The 21,836-nt window shown below is 37.0% G+C and overlaps 1 long non-coding RNA gene across 1 annotated transcript; it reads right to left on the minus strand.

Annotated features, from left to right (window-relative positions):
• Positions 1–522: 522 nt before the first annotated feature.
• Positions 523–20,974, minus strand: LOC116281504 (uncharacterized). The gene is made up of 3 exons (XR_012074986.1): positions 20,936–20,974; positions 11,326–11,401; positions 523–665 (listed from the first exon to the last, which is right to left on the minus strand). It is a non-coding gene; the product is annotated as an uncharacterized lncRNA (long non-coding RNA).
• Positions 20,975–21,836: the final 862 nt, after the last annotated feature.

Raw genomic sequence — 21,836 nt, forward strand, 5'->3', positions numbered from 1 at the left:
AACAATTAAAGCAAATTTTTATGATATACACATACACTGAGTTAAAGAATACACTTAAATTATTTCATTCTTTTGAAATTTGTAGGATTTTATTTAAGGTCTAATATATGTCATTTACAAATGTCTCATGCATGTTTATCAGACTCAGATGAATGGCCACACCAAAGGGCAGGAAACTGGCTTTCCCAACAGTGTGTCAAAGGGGCCAGGTGATACGATTCATAATTGTAAGGTACTCAACTTCCCCAGCAGGGCCAATTTTAACTAACACAGGAGATAGGGTGAAGGGAGAGCCAAAAGCTAACTCACTCTCCCTTTCTCCCTGTTACAAAGCAGAGTTTCCTGTAAGGATTTTCTGGAGATGCCTCACTTACCAAGCAACCAGATATCTCTTTATGTTTACAAAGCAGTGGACAGCTCAGTAACATACTACCGCAGCCTCACTTCTCAACCTTCCTTGTCTCAGGTCTATTTTCCTTCATTTTGCCGAACTGAGATTATAGTTCTTGATAAAACATTAGCTCTTTCACCTCAGGCTTTTATTCTAGGGAACCCCAGCAATGATAAAAAGCCCTAAATGGAGCTGAATTTAGACAAGTAAGATACCATATCTGGTTGATAAGATTTGTGAAATATCTCTGATGGCAGCAGCAGTTGAACTGGACCTGGAAGGAAATGGGTATAATTTCTATTAGTTGAAAACAGGAAGTGAACAGCAAGAAAATTGAAAGGATTTTAGATAAAAAGAAATGACATTAACAGAAGTATAAGGCAGAATGTAGGTTTGTTTGTTTTTTAAGGTATGTTCCAGATATTACAAAATAGAGAATTCATGTTTAAGGAAATGGTTCCAGTGTTCAAGATTAGGTCATTCAAATTTAATGTTTTGTAGCCAAAAGAGTTCTGATTGGAGAATGAGAAGAGCCCAAATAAAATAAGAGTTTTCAGGTAATTAAACTGTGAGGAGGTATAATTCTTCCTAAATCCAATCCTTGTTTATTCACTTGTTTCTCTGAATGCCCAAGGATTTGGGTAGTCTGCCCATCTTTCCAGTTTGTCAAGTCAGAATGAGCTAAGTTATGCAGTAATAACAACCAGAATCTCAGTGGGTTAAAACACCAAAGGTTTGTTTCTTGTTCATGTTGCATGTCCATTGCAGCCTGCACTGTCATTGTCCTCACTCTAGAACTCAGGCTGGAAAAGTAGCTCCTACCTAAAGGACTCCCTAGCAGAGGGAAAAGAAAGAATTCAGTGCACAAAGAATGGTGTCTTAAGGATGTAGCCTCAAAGTCACAGAGAACATTATAACCCATTTTTTATTAACCAGTGAAAACCACTTGGTAAAACCTAACTTCAATTATGCAGGGAAATATAGTCTTTCCCCAGTGAGGTAAAAAATTATTGAGGAATAATAACACAGTCTAATACAGTAGACACTCAATGAAATTTCCTTCTCTTTGCCTTAATACCCACTCAGCTGAAACTCAAATGAGCACATACATAATCTGCCTTATGTTTTATTTCATATTTTTTCACTATCTAAATAGAACCAAAAGATAAAATAATCAAAATAATACTAAAAGTGTCATAAGATTAAAAGAAGTCTTATAACATATTCCTATACTAGTCTCTGACTCATGAAAACTTTATCTTTGCTCTGAGCCATTTCTTTCAGTTCTAAAAACAAGTATATTAACAATTTTGTGGCAAAGACTGTCTCCCAGCATCCTTTCTCTCCTTTTTTTAATAACAGAATTCCTCTCATATGAGCTGGAAACACTTATGCCTTTCTACAGCCTTAATTTCTAGTCTCCTTTGCAGACAGATGTGGCCTTATAGCCAATTCTGTGCCACTAGGTTGTAAGTGGAAGTAATATGTACAACTTTTGAGTAATCTCCTTAAAGATAAAATCACTTCTCTTGGATAGAGACAATGCTGTCAGTGGTACATGTTAGAAGCCATAAGCATACAAGGCTAAGATGTCAGATTCCACTCACTAGCTCAGTCACCCATTTATGTGGGTCTTTTATGTGTGAAAGAAGCCACTTCTTTAGGCCAGTGCTGTTGACGTGGCTTTGTTATAGTGATGTGGCTTGTGTGCTAAGCAATGCTCAGTTACATTGTTTTCCACCATTAGTCAAAGCCCAGCATCTTTACTTACCATCACTCTATCTTAGCTGTCTTATTTATTTTATTACCTAATAGTGTTTAATAGAATTTGCAGCAGGAAGGTAGTGTTTCCGTTTACACAGTATTTAGACTCAGAGAATCTCTGTGGATAATAACCTATTTTATTTTTATTGTCTCTGTAAAATGTTTTGATCCCAAATGTTTCTTAACTCTCTATTTCAAAGTGCTAATGAAAACATGTTCTTGCCTACTATTATTTTATAAAATGTCTATTGTTTATATGACACAGAGCAGCTCTTCTGAATCACCAGCAGTTCATTCCCTGTCCTAAATTTGACGGAAGTCTTAAAGGTGTTTAAAGATCTTTATGTGCCTCCTGCAACTGCTCTTTCCTTTCATCCTTTCAGAACTCTACATAGACTGCTATCAAAGAACTTCTATTACATTTCTCACATTGGACCCCACGACTGGGCCATGAGCTTCCTGAGTTCAAGGATTGTATCTCTTCTGTCTCTGCATCTCCAATGTCTGTTACCTGGCAGGTCTTCAATTATCAGATACTGAATAGTCATGTGTGAATGGATGAGTGGATGGATAGAAGGGCAGATGATTGGAGAAACAAATTTTCAAGTGTCAAAACAATCTGGGCTAACAATTTTCCCTTTAAGCATAGGCAAATAAAATTGTTAAGTAAGTAATTGAAATTAAAATTCCTCTTTTGACAGTAAGTACGCATTTCCTAAAATCATTTACCTTATTACTGATCTAAGACATTAACTAGGTCTTAATTTGGTAAGACCCCAATTTTGCCATTAACCTCAAAGTGCAGGTAAGAGAGCCTTAAAGTAAATATAAATGGAAAACAGAGACTGAATCGCATTAATCCAACTGCTCCCTGGAAGGAGGAGCTGGGGTTAGAATAAAAGCTGTTGGGTGGAGAAGTCCACGGAAAACATCTGCCAGCAGTGTTTCAAAGAGTGAGGGGGACACTTATTGTGTGTGCTGTTGCCAAAGGCCCCCAAAACACATCAGTGGAGTGCTGTTTGTTTTTACTTTAGTCAATAGATCAAAAGTCTGAGCAGCAGTGCGATCTGCTCTTTGTAAGGAGAAAAGGTCCATCCAGAGAAACGGGGGAACACATCTGGAAATATATGCCTATGAAGCTGCTTGAAAATTCACCATGTAGCGGCAATAGGAGAAACATCTGCGCAGCGTGCAGCAGACCAGCAGACGAAAGGAGCTGCTGGGATGAGAACCACATAATCAAGAGACAAAGGTTAACGTGGAGATAGGCACCCCTTGAATGACAGAGCTTCCCAGATCTCATTTTTGACCACATGTAATCAGTAAGAACAGTTTTCCATTCCAAAGAATTTAGATTTGCTCCAAGCATAGCAGGACAAAGGCAGAATACAGTATGTTAAGGTAATTCTTCAAAGGTATCATTAAATGTCATTAAAGAGCAGAATGTGTGTTATACATCCCCTGTGAAGTTCTAAACACTAATTCATTATTTTAGAATAACGTACTGAAGCAGCTCATAAGCATGAATTACCCAAGGTAACTTCAACACAGTTTTCTTACACAACTTATGTGCATGAGTTTTTAATCAAAGGTATTTTGAAAACACTATTTTTATCAAAACAAACACAAATTCAACAATTTTCTTAAAACAAGGGTTTGTTTTGTTATATTTTGAGTTAATACCATCACATTAGTTTTAAAAATAAATATGCAAGTCATTAATATTCAATTGCATGCCCTTTAAAATACAAATTCATTAAATAATTTCCTACATGCCTAATGGCCAGGTCTATCATCTTCAATTAAAATGTAGAGTTAGAGCCTCTAGAGACATAAACTTAATTTACATCTACATTTTAAAAATACTGTACGGATATGAAACTGGATTAAAAGTACATTTAATGCTTTTGTTATTTATTAAATTTGGTCTGTAAACATGGTGTTCCCAATATTGGTGTTAATTGACAGGTTGTCACTTTATATTAAGCTGGAGTTGTCTAATGCTTTCATTGCATGTTGAACTGTGTTTACATTCCTCATTAAATCATTGCACTAGAATATTGCTCAATTCTTTTCATTTTTCTCATCCATGTTGCCAGAATTTAAGGAAAGGAAAAAAAAAGAATTTTTAGCTATCAAGAAGTAGAATATCTTATACGTATAATGTATAAATTAACTTTATTCTTTGGCTCACTTAATCTTTTCTACACATCTGTACTAAGGTTTTATTAGCCTTATTTGTGAATAACAAGATTAAAGCTCTGTAGAGTGATTTATCTTGTCTCATCTCACATAATTGATAAATGGTAGAGCTAATCTTTGAACACAAGTATTCTGGTTATATGTCTAATATTTTTAAAAATACTTTAGAAGAACCTGAAAAAGCTCTCAAAAACTGAGGGGTGAGGGAGCTCACAGTGGTAGTCTCCATGTGTCAGCTCTACAGTAAGTGATTTATACGTTATTTAAATTAATATTTGCCAAACTCTTGTGAGGTCAGTATGTACTTCCTCTATTTTAGATGGACAATTTTAAAGAGGATGAATAATTTACCTAAGATGACATAATTAATAAGTGACATTCAAATGCCAGCCTGACGGAGTATCCTGGACCCTTAACAGCAGAAGACAGAGTCCACATTTTTCACATTTGGCCCTCCTCACCAGACTAAAAGTTCCTCAAGACTAAAGTCTAAAACTGCTTGCAGCAGTGGCACAAGATCTGGTGCTAGTAACTTCCAACACATGTTTACTTCTTTACCTAACTGCATAGATAAAACAAGTATTTGGTTAACGATTGTATATAAATAAGTTGTTCTTTGCACTTGTTACATGTATCAGGGGCTGTTAGGTAGGGAGCAGGTTATTTTATTTCTGCTATCTATGAGTAAATGAAATATAAAAGTGTCTTAATAGAAAGTGATTTTGTTTCAAAATATTGTTTGTATTGCTTAGGTATTTTTTAGTTGGATTTGCATCTTTGTGTTTTTGGTAAACAGAATTTATGATGGGAACTAAAGAGCTGCTATAATATATGGTGATGACAGCATTTATATTTTGCTGTCTAACCCCCACCAGGAGGAAGGAGTATACTGAGGTAGACTCTGGCACGGAGCTACAGAGTTGAAGAAGGGAGGTAAGACTGACAATGGGAGAGGGTGACAATGGTGCAGGTCACTCTAATGATGGGGCCTCAGTGACTGCATGACAGAGGGGTCAGTAGAAATAAAAAAGAGAGACTAAGATTAGGAAAGCTTTGAAAGATATCCTAAGAAAAGAAGAAAAACATTGCATTACTATAATATTTATATTCATATACTAATACATAAATAAATTATATATTATAGTATAATGTGCAATGTAGTATAGTATATATTATATATACAGTATTAATATAACATATATTATATATTAATATAATAATGTGGTATATATTATATTAAAACATTTTAATAATAATTGCATTTTGAGGGGTTAAAGACTAGAGAAAGAAATTAACATCTTTAAAATGTTTACCCTCTGCTAGAAGCTATGCTAGGTGTTTTCCACACATTAACATGTTTAAATTTTATGGTGATACAGAGAGGCTTCCATTTTTCAAAGGAGTTAATGGAGACTAAAGATGATGAACCAATTTGTCTAAACCAAAATTTAATTCCTACTGTTTTCACTCTTCCAATCCTGGCTGAGGATCAGAATCATCCAAAAGGGGATTTTTAAATTATAAATATATGAGCTCCTCATTTGTACATTTCAATAGTATCTATGTAATGTTTAAAGTTCCACAAATGTTTATAATGTACAACATAGAGGAAACACTGCATTGTACAATATTTCCTTTGAGCTCCTCTATGAAAAGCACTGTACTAGGAGAAATAGGAAAGAAAAATCAGATAGACATTCTGTCCTCAAAGACATTCAATCTATTTGGCCAGAAAAGTCAGGTTCAAAAGATGCACAATGTACAGGGAAACTTCTAAGTAACATATTTAAAATGTTATGAGAATCAAGACCACGTGGTATTGGTGGAAGATTAGACAAATAGATCAATTGAACAGAATAGAGAGCCCAGAAATATACCCACACAAATATAGTCAACTTATCTCTGACAAAGGAGCAGAGGCAATTCAATGGAGGAAGGACAGCTGGATGTTCACATGCAAAGGAAAAAAAAATTAGTCTAGGCAAAGACTTTACACCTTCCACAAAAATCAACTCAAAATGGATCATAGCCCTAATAGCAAAATTCATAACTATCAAACTTTTTAGAATACAAAGTAGTATAAAATCCAGGTGACCTTGGGATTGGCAATGACTTCTTAAATACAACACCAAAAAACACAATCCATGGGGAAAAAATGGATAAATTAGACTTCATTAAAATTAAAAATGCCTACTCTATGAAAGACACTGCTAAGATAATAAACAGACAAGGCATGGACTGGGAGAAAATATTTGCAAAACACCTATCTGATAAAGAGCTTGTATCTAGTATAGAGGAACAACTCTTAAAACTCAACAATAAGAAAACAAGCAACTCAATTTAAAAATGAACAAAAGATCCAACAGACACCTCACCAAAGATGATATACAGATGGAAAGTATGAATAACATTCAGCAATGAAAAGACATTCAACATCATATATCATTAAGAAGCTGAACATTAAAACAACAGTGAGATACCATCATACAGTTTGAATAGCTACAATCCAAAACACTTACAATGTCAAACGCTGAGGTGGATGTGGAGCAACAGGAACTTTCATCCATTGCTTATGTGAATGCAAAATGGTGCAGACACTTTGAAAGACAGTTTAGCAGTTCCTTACAAAACTAAGCATACTCTTGCCATATGAACTAGTAATTGTTCTCATTGGTATTTACCCAAATGAATTGACTTCCGTCCACACGAGAACGTACACACGGATGTTTATAGCAGCTTTAGACACAATCGCCAAAACTTAAAAGTCAACAAAGATGTTTTTCAGGAGGTGAATGGATAAACTGTGATAATATAGACAATGGAACTTTTTTAGCACTGAAATAAACCATCAAACCATAAAAAGACCTGGAGTAAGCTTAAATGCATATTACTAAGTGAAAGAAGTCCATCTAAAAAGGCTACATACTGTATGACTCCAATTATATGACATTCTGAAAAAGGCAAAACTATGGAGGCAGTAAAAAGGTCCATGGTTGCCAAGAGCCCAGGCTGAGAGGAAGGAATGAATCAGTGGAGCACAGAGAATTTTTAGGGCAGTGAACATATTCTGTCTGACCCTGTAGTGGTGTATATATAATATTAGGCATTTGTCAAAAGCCAGAGAATGTAGCACACAAAGAATGAACCCTTATGTACACTATGTGCTTTAGTTAATAATAAAGTATTAATATTAGTTCGTCAGTTGTAACAAACTTACTACACTAACACAAGATGTTAGTAATATGGGAAACTGTGGGGAAAGAGGGAGTACATGGGGACTCTGTATTTTCTGCTCAATTTCTTCTCTAAACCTAAAAGTGCTCTTAAAAATAAGACCTATAAATATATCAATAATAGTTTTTCAAAAAAATTCTATGGGCGTTCAGAGGGAAAAAATTGCTTCTAGTCAGAAAAATAAGGGAAAATAAAATTACTTGGAAGAGATGGCATCCCAAATAGACGCTGACAGATGAGTAAGATTTAGATGAAACGGTGTAATTGTGTAGGGTAAGGACATTCTGGCAGAAGAAAGAGAATAAGTGAAGACAGAGTTAACATTCTCAACACAGCAATTAAGCAAATGTGCAAATCAGTGTGTTCATCTGTGGCTACTCTGTGCATTAGACACCAGTAATCTTTACTATTTAACCTACGTGAGCTTCAGTTTCTTTATCAGTAAAGCAGGAATCATTGTACATCACAAGTTTGTTCTCACAATTAAATTATATAATATACATGAGCATGTAGTAGCCATGGACAACTCGTATTATATTTCTATTAATAGTAGGAATGCATTCAGTGGGTATAGGTTGTCATGGATACTGTGATGCTAGAATGGATTTAGAGGGATTGAAAGACCAGTAGGAGAAAGATTGACAAAATTTGGTAAAAAGAACTGCTAGAACATTTGAATGTAAGCTGAAGACTTAGGAAAATATTCTGTTTTTAAGGAAGAGAATGGAGAAGACTCTAGTCAAATATAACATTTGCAACTCATCTAGTACTGTTTCTGTCACATAATAGACATTAAGGATGGCAGAATGTAAAGGAAGCCTAGAAGGGAAAGAATTCCAGTGAGGTGAGGATTTTCAACACTGTCAAATATTGAGAGGTGTTGAGGAACTTGAGAAAGGGTCAAAGCCATGGGATCTGTCGACCAGTCAGTTGTACATGACTTTTGAGAAGGCTACAGACGAAAGAATGGTTTTTAAGGAGTATGCTGTAAGGAACTAGACAACGCAATGGAAATAACTCTTTCTAGAAGTTTAGTTGTACAAGGAAGGAGAAACCTAAGAGAATAACTCAAAGAGGTAACAAAAAGAGGTTTATTTTAGGAAGGAGAAAATTGGCACATATATATAAGAACAGAATTTTTCAATGGCACTAAAGAAGCAAAAGAAAGAATAGAGGGTGTATGATCAAAATGCATGTGGTAGGTAGACTGTAGTCACAGAGAGAAATGATTAATTTTAAAGGAAAGGAAAAATGAAGTAAAGAGAAGAGAATAATTAAAGAAATAGAGACATTTTGAGGTAGAGAGGATAGATCTATTGAAGCACCTCTTTGATTCAGCAAATATTTTTATGCATCTAAGTATCAATTACTGGGTAAGGGAGTAGGCGAGCAAGAACAGATGCATATAATTCCAAGATGGCACAGTAAATTCCGTGATCGAGGTGAGTGGGAAATGCCATAGGAGTCAGTCCACAGATAAGGCAATATTTCAACGTCATCTTTTAGGTCAACGTACCAAGGTGGAGCAGTCAAGGAAAAGCATTTTGGAAAGAGGAGACAAAATGTGTAAATATTATTAGTACAGTGTAAATAAAGAAACTCATATCAGATGGTCTCTAGTAGGTAAATTCTTATTTCCTGGCTTCTACAGTATTTGAATTTGTTTTCTCATAAGCAAGTTTGTGTAGGTAGTGGAGATCATCTCCACAGTTGAACTTCACTGAATTCCAATGTTAATCCTTCCACCTGCCAGTGAAGATTGCTATTTTACTGGCCTGTCAGTACATGTAACCAATAACCAGATAAGCACAAAACCAATTCTCCCTTTGCTTAAAGTATTAATGGCAATTCCATTTCCCCTACACTCACTTCAATATTTTTTTTTTGTCTCTTCACCTACCCCACTAAATTTCTAAGTCCACTGACTTGGTTTTGGTCTAAGTCATCATTAGATCATGCCTAAATTCTTACAACAACCTTCTTAGCCTCTATCTATAGTTCTTTACTTTTCAAAGCCATCTTGCACCCCACTGTCGCGTTAACCTTACCAAACACCGCTTTCCCTAGACTATCTCCTAAGGACAGACTCCTCAGCGACTCCCAGCTACTGAGGACAGAGCCTTTAGCCACAAAGCCTGCTTCCTTCACAAACTAGTCAATATTTACTTTTCACCACTTAGCTTCTGCCTGCCATGCTAAATGTTAGTAATAATATGGAGTAAGCAGAACTCTCCTACATTTTTTAATAGAAATTGAGAAGAGATGTGGAAATTTCTCATAAATCTTAAACACACTTCTACCTTATGACACAGCAATTCCACTATTAGGCAATTTTCCAAGGAAAGAAAATTGTATACAGGAATATTCACAGCATATTTTATTCATCATAGCCCCAAACTCAAACAGCCCAAATGTTCATCAGCAGACAAGAGGATAAACTATAGTATATTCATACAATGAAATACTACTCAGCAATAAAAAAGGAATGATATAACAAAATAATTGAATCTCAAAAACAGTATGCTAAGTGAAAAAAAAAAGGCAAAATGAATCTACGGTCAAGAAATATCAGAATATTCGTTGCCTCCAAGGGAGCAGTTACAAAAACTAACCAATGGAAACAAGATCACTTTTTGGAGTGATGATAATATTCCATATCTTGATAGAGGTTTGTTTTATAAATGTATGTGCAGTAGTCAAACTCATTGAATGTTACACTTAAGATACATGCATTCATTACATATAAATTTTACTTTCAAAAAAATAACTAAACATATATTGAATTCAATTACTGATATACATGATAACATGTTTAGGGGTGAAGTGTACTTATGTTTGCAACTTACTTTGAAATGAATGAATATGTAAGATAGATTGACTTATAGAAGGAGGGGTATATATAGATGGACAGATGCACGATAACACAAATATACTAAAATGTCAGATGCATGATAAAGCTAATACATTAAAATGTTAAGTGTAGAATTTAGGTAGTGGTGTATGAGTGTTTACTGTGATAATCTCTTTCTTAAAATAAAGCTAAATTAACTCGATGCTTTTCACTTGTACTTAATCATAAGTTGTAACGAGGAACATTCTAGCATGATGATACAGCAGAGGCTGGACTCTAGAGATAAAGCAACTAGCTTTAATCCCAGCTCCGTAATTTATTCACCATGAGTCTTAGTCTTGAGATATCCTACTGGTAAAACCAGGAAAACAGTCTCTCTCTTAGATACTGTTGTGAGGAATAGATACTTTAGTGTTAATGTCTTCTGCCTGACACATCGAACTCAATACATGATAATAATAATTGTCTTTGTGGTACTCATACTTGTGTCTACACTGCCTCTTAATCCTATAAGCTCCTTAACAGCAGAGGTTGATGTAGACATACTGCTTTTGCATTCTTCTGCAAAAATGTACCATATTATCAAACATAAAGTAGCCACTAAGAAAATATTTCACTACTACATGAATGAAGAAATTTTTTTAAAAATTTGTGTGTCTTACTAGGGTGCTTTGCTGTCTCTGTTTGACCCTCTCTTCCAGAAACATAGCTTTAACTAATCTCTTCCAAGTAGCATATAACAAAATTACTAACAAATGAAAGACTGTTAATCTAACACATACTCTTCACTGTAGTTTTAGAACCACATCTGTATTTCAACTGCTTTTAGAATCATAAAAAGAAATATTTGGTATGTGCTGTTATTTTGTTAGTGTTTGCTTACCTACTAGGATCCAATTAACCATTCATCCTCCAAAGTGGGGAATTCTGGAGTTCTGGAGATGTTGAACTTTGAAGGTCTGTAAAACAGAACAGAATCAAACAAATGAGTTTTATACCTCTGCTGTTCTTCAGAAATTTATTAAAACATTGCTGGAAACTGTAATTTCATGAACTTCAAAAGCTAGAGGAATTCAAACATCATACAGGTTCATGGTAAGACTAAGTCTCACTTAGCATCACAGTGATGACAACACAATTCTTTTTCTGGCTTATATAAGCATAAAAAAACTTATGATCAACTGAGTGCGAAAATTAGCAAGTTACACACGTTGGAGGGTCCAACCTTAGCACAAATGCAGAGGAGCCCTATAGAAATTATAAACAAATGTGAAGACTTCTGGGAAGCCTATCAAATGATGTCTCCATCTCAAAAACTTAAACATATAACTCAGAATTCCAGAACTATGGAGGAATTAGAAATCATAAATGCCTATGTGTGAGCAGTCTCCCTTCTATATGACATAATGAGAATTTAAAGCTTATACACAGATGGTTTTAAAATGTCAAGATAGCTATCCTGTACTTTCTACTACCTAGAACTTTTAGAGGAGCTTTCCCATCTATAATTTATACAGAACGCCTGGCTAGAACAGGACTGTAAAGAAAGCTCAGTGTCTTTGTTTTGCTGTAAGGCTAAGACCAGATACTTTACACCAGTCTGGCCTCTTGGAAAGAAGGTTCCCAGTTATGAAAAAACTCATGAGAAAGTAGATGTGTATATGGACACACTACTGGAAAGGCCTGTGGGCAAGTAATAGGGTGCATTTGGTGGGGAAGGGTTATCTGTTTCTGCCCACAAACTAACTGGGCACATTTAGCAAGGAGCAGAAATTGCTCATGCTTCCACCAGAGAAGAAAGTCTGGCCTGAGTCAAACTGAGGTCTTCAAGGGCTGATGCTTCAAGGTTCACCAACAGCGGGGCCATCCAACCAGAGGTGTCAACTTTTAGAGACTTTTACTCAGTATCCTTTTTTAGCAAGTGCTTCTTGCACTGAGTCTTGGTTCTCACCAATTCACCAGGCACTTACCTATATGATAGTGATCAGGGCTCACTGCATACGAAGGCTAGAAGGCTTGCAGGGCAAGATAACACCAACCTTGGCATTAATTTATAAATATCGTGTTTAATTTAATAGGTCAGTCCCCTGGTCCACTTCCCCATCACCCCAGTAGCACCTAATTTCTCAACCCACTAAGAAGTCTGTTCACTGAATAATCCCAATTATTTGCCCTCCGTCTCATTGTTTACCCTCAAAGTGATCTCCTCATATTCATTCTGATCCTTTCTTCTGTCAACTTTTGCAGACCAGAATTGTTCTTCATGGTGATCTGGCCTTTCAAAAGTTTCTCTCATCTTTGAAAGTTTGAAAAACTCCTGCATATTTCAACAACAGGAAATAGCTGGCAATATTGATACTCTCTCTATATATATGTATGTGTATATATATATAGGCTTATAGATAAGTAGATTTATATACTACAAAATCTTACTACAAAATCTTAAAAGCCTACATTTCCCTCTTTATTTGTTTTCTGTGGATGCTGGAATAAATTATGACAAACTTTGTTCTGTCACAGGTCTGGGGGCCAGAATGCCAATATCAGTGTCTTTGGGTAAAATCAAGAGGTTAGCAGGTCACAGGTCAGAGGTCACAGCTCCTCTGAAGGCTCTTGGAGAGAACTGGTTCCTTGCCTCTTCCGGATTCTGGTGGCTGCCAGCATTCCTTGGCTTGTGGCCTTATCACTCCAGTCTCTGCCTCTGTCTTCATATCCCCTTCTCTTCTCTATGTGTATCTACTTTTCTACTATCTATGTCAAACCTCCCTCTGCCTTTCTCATAAGAGACTGCATTTAGGTTCTGCCCTGATTATCCAGGATAATCTCTCTGTCTCAAAATTCTCAACTTAATCGCATCTACATAGACCTTTTTTCTTCACAAGGTAACATTTACAGGTTTCAGAGATGAGGACTTGGTATCTTTGGTGGAGGGGAGGGGCATTATTCTGTTTACTCCACCCTACAACCACTCTTCCCCTAGTCTGAGTGCTTCCTGTGGCTATGGGGGGAGCACTTTGCTCCTATTACTCTATGTACACTGTTCTTATTATAATGAATTGTATTTAGATATGGTTGTATACTCAGGACTGCAAGAGTCAAGCTCATCCACTGTGTATGGCGGAGGGGCTAATCTCATAGATGAGGTCATTTTCAGTATTTCTTAGACAAAACAAACAAGCAAATAAAAAATCCCAGAAGCCAAAGCACAGACTTCCACTAACTGAGGGAAAGCATCAGGCTCCCTTTGCCTCAACCGTGGGCATATTAAGGTGCACCAGAGAGAAGAGTATATAAAACACACCAGTAGGGTAGCTTTAAGATGGTACTATGTGAAACAGGCTAGGAAATTAGTCACAAGAGCCCAGGGAAAGCTGTGAGGGCCCCTTGGGGCCACTGGACTCAAAACGGAGTACGAGATGAGGTAAGTTATGAACCTAGTGGCAAGACCGCTAGCACAGCTCTAGAAAACTATGTAATTCTTTGACTGAACTCTTTTCACACTTCCTGAACTCTCTGTGCTTCCCTGCTCCCTTGGTTATTCCTCTACCCACTCATTCCCTCAGTCCACAAATATTTATTGAATGACCAGTACGTGCCAGGCACAGCATTACGCCCCGGCGATGCAACCCTCAGCCAAACAGTCTCTATCCTTCTTGGGTTTGCAGTTTGGGGGTGTAGCTCCTTGGTGCTTAGCTGTAGAAAATCACTACCTTATCACATCTGTGAAGAGGAGTTCAGGGCCAGTTGCTTAACAGGAGAACATCATGAAGATGGGAGCGGAGCTAAATCGAAGGTGAAATTAGAGGAAGCAGCGACAGCAGCTCAATAAGCTGTGCTTCTCCACTTGGAGATTCTCCTTCCAGGGAAAATCCACGATGTTCCAGAATTTTGTTTTAACAAAGACATTAAAATTGCTAGAGAGTAAGGGTCTTCAGAGCCCTTGGGAGGAGTGAAAGAGCAAGGCGATGAGCCCCCTCAAGCGCCTGCTTCAAAAGGAGCAGCTCTGTTTTCATCTGGTTTACATCTTGGGCTTTTAAACAAAGAGTTCTGCCACCAGAACAATGAAGACTGAAAACTCGTGCTTTAGAGGGGCAGGTCCCATAGTGACCAAGAAACTCCTCCTGCAACGTGGCATGCACGGGAAGCACTCAGAATGTATGCGCCAGGAACGGCGGGTCAGGCAGCAGCTTCCTGTATGAAGGCTGGGCTATGAAATTAATGCTTAGCCAATGACAGGAACCAGTGTAGATGATGATAGCCTGATCCTTTCTGGTGTTTCATTTCTTCCTCATGTGACGGGAAAGATAACCAGGAAGGGAATGAACAAAGGCAAACTTGTTTCTCACAATGCTCGTCACCTATCAGGTGATAATATCTCTGCCGATGTTCTGAACAGTCTCCTTTTTTGAAGCATTTTACATCTTTATGAATTTCTGAAGAGCTGTCCGTAGGGATTGAAAACATAAGGATATAGGAATTATACAAGTTAATTTTTTTTTAAAAAAAGGGAATTGAATTGAGATCTGGAAGTTTGATGAAAACCTCCTCTTACCACATGTATCATTTTTATTATCTTAGGAATTTGTAGAAAGATGAGTGAAACATATTTCCCAGACTACGCTAGCCTCTCAGTAAGATAAGGTAATAACAACACTAATTATTAATATGATCCCATTCTATTTTTGTCTGATCTAGCCTTCAAGAAATTCTTCCCAAATGGTTCTGAGTTTTCTTAGGTGGTATCTTATGCTTTGGCACCTAATACTATCAGGCTCTTTCATTCTGGCTCATAGTCATGATTTCCTTAGTCACCTCTAATGTCAGAAGTGGCAGCTACACCACAATGATCACAAAGTCACTTATAATGGACGGGTTAAGAGTTTTAGTCTAGCACTTTACCGGTTCTGCCGAAATCTCAGTTGTGCCCAGAACCTGAAAGGACCCTGCAGTCAGAAACGAAATAGCTCAGAGACATCTGCAAGCTCTAAGTACCAGAAGGGACAGAGGAGTGATGGTTGCATAAACAGACAAACAACAGCAAGGACCTGATTGCTGACCCCTCCCTCCTCCTCAACAGCTTAGTCCCACCTGCTGCAGCGTTCCACGACGCAAATACAAGTCTGCGGACAGAAGTGGGGTGTACTGAGAATGCTGTCTCTACCTCCACAGAAATCATGTTCGTGTAGACAATGAAGTTGTATGTTCTGATCACCTGAATTTATCAACTGATAATTCTTTCCCCTTATGTAAAATTATTTAAATGGTTAATCATGCTCAATAACTTATTCATTAAATCTAAATATGAAATTATAATTTAACACATTATTATAGTGATATAATAATAGAGTTTAGTGTTATACATAATTACTATAAGACATTAATAATTTGTGTTATACATAATTAAATTTTATATTTCTCTATACTACTCTTTTTAGATAATTCACTTAATCAGTCAATATTCCCCCAAAGACTTTCTCCAGTTTTTCAGCCTTTCATTGCTTTATAAATGATTTAGTAAACCAGTTAGGCTCCTACACTTGATACTTATGGAGAGAAAAATATATATTCTATTCCTATGAATCAAGAACAAACTATAAATGAGGAAGGTGTGGAAGTGGGCAAATGCTCAAGTCCAAGGCCCCAGTGGGAAAAGGCTCTTGGACATTTAACTTGAAAGTTGCCGTTTCTCAGGCACTCTCCTTTTTTGTTTAAAGAAACTTCTAGCAAATCCCTTTAGGTACAACTGAAAACTAGATCTGCATCTGCTAAGTCTATGTTAGAGATTTAAAACCATTTTACCATTCAATGGTGCTATGACAACACCCTTCCAACACACCAACAACCAATGTACCTGAAAATTTCAGCCACACAGGGGAGACTGGGCAGCAGACTATTGTTTTAAGAGAACAATAGATCTTCTTAGAGATTCACTAGAGACACGAGAAACAAAGCAACTACTGAAAAGTCTGGTAAGTCTTTGCATGCATCTGGAACTGATAGGAAGAAATGACATAGGACTATTATTTGTCTTATATAAATTCAAAAAGTCATCTTGTTGAGCACTGTATTTTTTTCTGAAGAATATTTGTACTTCAACACAGTATAGCTCTTTCTTGTACACAGATGTACATGATGGATGAATAGAGAATGGACCCATGGTTTCAATGTTCTCACCCTCCAAAACTAAATTATACCAAGATGCTGCTAATTACACAATAGTTCTAAATGAAAGCTCATAGCACCAGAACTCGCAGTAGGGGGGTTTAATGGATAGTATTATAACATTGAATAATTGAGTCTTTAGCCCCTGAAGAGGTCCTCGGCTTTGAAAGTTAAAGGCAACCAGACCTGGGATGGGAAGGAGCCATACAATTAATAAAGAGAAGAAGTAGTGCCAGAAACCAAAATAATTTCCTCTTTACCGCATTTCCTTCCCCACATATTTTGTACATGTATTACCAAAGAGGGTTATTTGTTTACCATTTCATCAAGACAAGTATTATGTGTGTTTTACAGAAGACATTGAGTGGAATATCAGTTGGATTCAGATAATAGAGTTCATTTTTTCTTACTCTGAATAATGATACTATTACTAATATTAATGATTATTTATTATTATTAGCTACCATTTTTCAAGCACCAAGGTATGTGGTAAGACTTAAGCATTAAATTCATTTTGTTAACAACCCACGTGGTACTGTAATACTCCTTCGACGGACAGGGAAATGGAGGTTCAGAAGTAAGCACGTTAGCTAAGGTTACACTAATAATAAGTGCCTAAGAGGTATTCAAAGGTAGGGCTGTCTAAATCCTTTACCATACAGGAGATTTTCACTAAATGGCAGTTACCTCTCAAATGCACTTTTTTTTTTTTCTTTCCTATTTGACTGGAATTGTAGAAATGCTCAAAGCCCTTAACAGACTCTGGGTCTGGATCCTCTGTTAGGATCTCAAGTTCCTAGACACAATTGTCTTCTTTTTATAATAAGAGTCTGATGACTCAGGCAAATAAGATAGAAGCATCTTTTCTTTCACACAAAATTTCCTTAAGCAAAGAGGTAAGATGACTTTAGGTTGCTTCCTGGTCAACACTGGGGCAATTCTAAATCTAACCTGCTTCTCAGTGGAGGCACTGTTCACTTTTGGGGTGAAACAAATCTTTGCAGTGCTAAGCTGTCCCAAATGTTACATTTACATCCCTGCCTACCACCCACCAAATTTCAAGGTGCCAAAAGGCCCCCACACAAATACAAACCCCACCAGGGGTGATACTGCCCCAAGTTAAGAACCACTGAGCCCTTTATAACAGTGTTCTGTAGTCAGCAGGCAGCGGCTATATAGCTGCAAAAAGCAGTCCTGGACTTTGCCTGGAGGGTTACATCGTTTTGATCCTAGTCCAAGAACGTTAGGAGCAGATAACATGCTGCCAATAGGCAGATTTGGACTAAGCCACTGCTCTGGGGCAAAACTATCTTACATCAAAGGAGGAGGGCTAGGGAGTCAGGTCAGAATGTGTGGAAGTCGCCATACTGAGTCACAGCCATCGGCAGGAAGGAAAAGAAAGAGAAAACACATTAGGAGTTGCGTGTCTCCAGTTCACAGGAAGTAAAGTGCAGTGGTAAAGCTCAGTTTAGTCTCCATCCGGCTCGTTGCCAACTTCCCACACACTACTGGCTCCTGACATGGCAAGTCTCTGTCTGGAACCCCTTCTGCCTTTCCACTCACTCCTCAGTCACCTAGTAACTCTTCCTAGGCCCCATGGAAGACAGGCCAACTGTCTACTTTCATGTCTGTTGCAACTTATTCTTGAAATATGTCACTAGGAAGACCAAAAATCTTGTTGCCCCATTCAGCACATTTTGAGTTGTATTTTTGAAAAAGGATGTTTGGGCAATGACACACAAATTACATGCACAAAGCTGAATTAATTATTTGCAGATATGTAGTATAATTATATGGGTTTATGCTATCCATCTGTGAACCTTAGTCTCCCCTGGTGCAAGCACTGCTTATAATAAAAAGGGTTTAATAGCTTTAAGAAAAATTTATTAAGCTTACATTTGCACGAGAGTAAAGTTTTCATTATTTGATGGATTCATGGGATCCTGTGGGTGGAGAGGACCTTGATGAGCCAAATGGCCCATTCTCTGGGATTCAAGAGGAATCACTGTTAAACTCAGAAAGATGGCATAGAGGAATTGTCACAATCACTTGAAGAAATATTTGATTTTTAGTGTTTTTCACCCTCAAGAGATTTTTCTGTTACAGTAACTACTTTTCCTACAGCAAGTTAAACTATTCACAATCATCTGTTGCTCACTGATGCCAAAAAAACGCCCAGTTGTCTTCTCTATGTTAAACTATGTCATGATTGAGAGTTGTTATTCAATGATTTCTACCTTCTCTTTAGACTAAGTAATATCAGCACAATATTAGCATTTCCTCATAGGTCTTGTTTTATAAAACATAACAATTTCCAGTTAACCCCATACAGATTTCCCATGTTCATTTTTAATGGTGAAGACAATCATTCAAAAGACTGGCCACTGCATGACTGTACAATGATGGGAAGATCATCTTGGAGGTTCCTTATGCATTTTTCTTATTTGTATTGGTATCATGCCAGCTTTTAAGAACAGCATTATGTGACTAGCTATACCCTCCATGCCCAAGTGCCTCATTGTTATGGCACAATGACATGAGTTGACTTGGCAATTCCACAAGATATGGAAAGAGGTTAAAAAAAGAGAACGGAGTGTTTATTTTTGCCTTGGGTGTTAGGGGATGCTTTATAGAAGTGACCCTGCAGCCTCATCTTCTATGATGAGAAGTAACTTTCCAGTAGGAAAGAGGGAGTTACTTTTAGAGGGAATATTATAAGACATAGATGTATGAAACCAAAAAAAAAAAAATGTATTCAAGGTTTTTCATGTATACCAGCAGCTGACATGTAGGGTAAAGGAAATAAAATGAGGGAAGGAGGAAAGAGAAATGTATTGAGCACTGTCTACATGGTGGATGCAACACATACATGGCTCCATTTAATCTTCACTATGGTTATATACACTGACCCATATATTACCCATGAAAAACCCAAAATTCAGAGGGGTTATTACTTTGCCCATGGTCAGACAGTAAGTGGCAGAGCCAGGATGAGAACCCAGGACTGGCTGATGGTAAAGCATACGTTCTGTGTTTATCATTTTACTCTCTTATTTCAAAACTAGTAGAACCACAGCAGTCAGATCATGAAGACTTTGACTGACTTTGACTGACTTTGATTGCACTGCCAAGAAATCTGTCATTTCTTTTGTAGACCAAAGAAGAATTTTGTAGACCAAAGGATTTTTTACAGTTTTATGTTTAGAAAAACATATAAAGCCAACTATTTAAAATAATAGAAATGGTTTCAGAAACATGTTCTCAAAGGCAAAGGTAACCTCCAGGTCAGACCCAGTGAAGACCTAATCTAAGGCAGTAGCAGTGAGGATGACATGGAACTGATAGATTCATGAGCTCTTCCGAAGGCTTTATTTCCAGGGCTTGGTGACTGTTTTGATGTGGGAATGAAGGTCCATGAGGAGTCAGGGATCACTCCCAGGTTACTGACTTTGGCAAAGGGTGGGGTGTGGTGAATAATGGTACTATAAATCAAGATAGTAAATGCCAGAGGAAATAGCTAGCCTGGAAGTAAAAGATAAGAGTTCAGTTTGGGGACATGCTGAATTTGAAATAGAGATATCTTATAGGTAAGGAGCTCTCAGGGCTTTGAGTTCATAATTGCTGAGGGTTAGCAGAAAGGAGAAAACGTCTTCGGGAAAGACACAGAGTCAAGAAAGCATGAGTGAGGAGTAAACCACAAGAATCATCTTTTTTTTTTTGTAAGTTGGGTGTAGAAGAGGAAGTAGGTATAGAAGAAGAAGGAGATTCCAAGGACTGATCCAGAGCTTAGAAAGTGAGCTTGGAAGTTTGTTATCTTAGAATGTGAGACAGGAAAGTATTAAAAAATAAATAGTGGTGAGCACAGACAAACCCTGCAGAGAAAATAATTGATATTGGGACTTACAAGAGTCTAATAGTTTGAACAATTGTAACACTAGTGATAATATTAGTCAGACCAGCTTGAGTGAAGTGATTTGAGCTAAAGAATACCGGTGGTGCGTGAGGAAGCCACTGGAAGTAAGGAAGTAGAAATCATGGAATAAAGAGCATTTTAAGAGTTTGGAGCATAATTAATGAATTGAATGTGCAGAAATCTTAAGATATACTCATGAAATTACTGTTCTTATCTCTTTAAATGTTTTCAGTGGGAATAATCCTCTCCTGCCCCTGGATAAAAACTAAGCAAATTCCATGACTCTTCTTTCACTTTGAATAAATTCTTGTTGGCGTTTCCAGTCACAATTCATTTCAATAAGGAAAATTGCCCAGATGATATAATAACCAAGTTTTCAATGTCTGTTCAAAGATAAACATGTATTCCTCCTTCCTACCTGATGGAGGGAGATTTCAGGAAGGCACCTCCTCTTGCCCCACCTGCCTTTTAAACTTCAGTCACTCAGTCATAGGCTGCCTACGCATCCTTCATTGTTGCCTCATCTCCTGACACTGCGTGCTTTTTCAGCCTCTGCATGTCCACTGTGGTGCAGTTACAGGGGCTCTGCATTTAATCCCATCTCACTGGAACCCTGGAATTCCAATACAGTCTTAGCATAGAGGCTATCAATAAGGCTTTCTTTTTTTAGGACACTCAAGTCAAGACAGAGGTGGTTGTTTTCACTTGACAACAGATTTTTTTTAATGCCTTGAGAGCAGGGTTTGATTGGTACTGTTACACTTCATACAGATCTATACCCTGTTGGATAGTATTAAAATGAGGTATAGTGTCAAAGCAGGGCTTCTAAATTTATTTTATTTTATTTTATTTTATTTTATTTTATTTTTAATGGAAAGATTTATATAGATTCAAAGTTCAGTTTACATGGACCTAATAAGAAGAAAAGATTTAAAATATATATTAACAAAAGACTATAGTTTTTTTCACTTGGTTAGTTTTCTAATCTGTAAAGTAGAGCTAATAATGTCTATTAACATGGAGAGGTGGTGCAAACTAGATGAAATAAAACATGCTCAAGGTGCTAGCTGATTTTGGCCTTAAATAAGAGCTTAAAGAATTGGAATTTGACTATTAAGCTGGAAGATTTTTTGGAATCATGACACAGATCTCTTTTGTAACTCAACTATGAATCTTTCAGTTTTCAGTGGATGAGAATAATCTGAAAGGATTTATTCTTCATAAATATAAACCCCTTTTCTTTTCAAGGGGTCTGCAAATTGAATTTAGTATTAATCTTTCTCTGTTATTCCCTGAAATTTTCAATGTCATTCATACGT

The sequence above is a fragment of the Vicugna pacos genome, chromosome 8 (genome assembly GCF_048564905.1).
Source record: "Vicugna pacos chromosome 8, VicPac4, whole genome shotgun sequence".
Taxonomy (NCBI): domain Eukaryota; kingdom Metazoa; phylum Chordata; class Mammalia; order Artiodactyla; family Camelidae; genus Vicugna; species Vicugna pacos.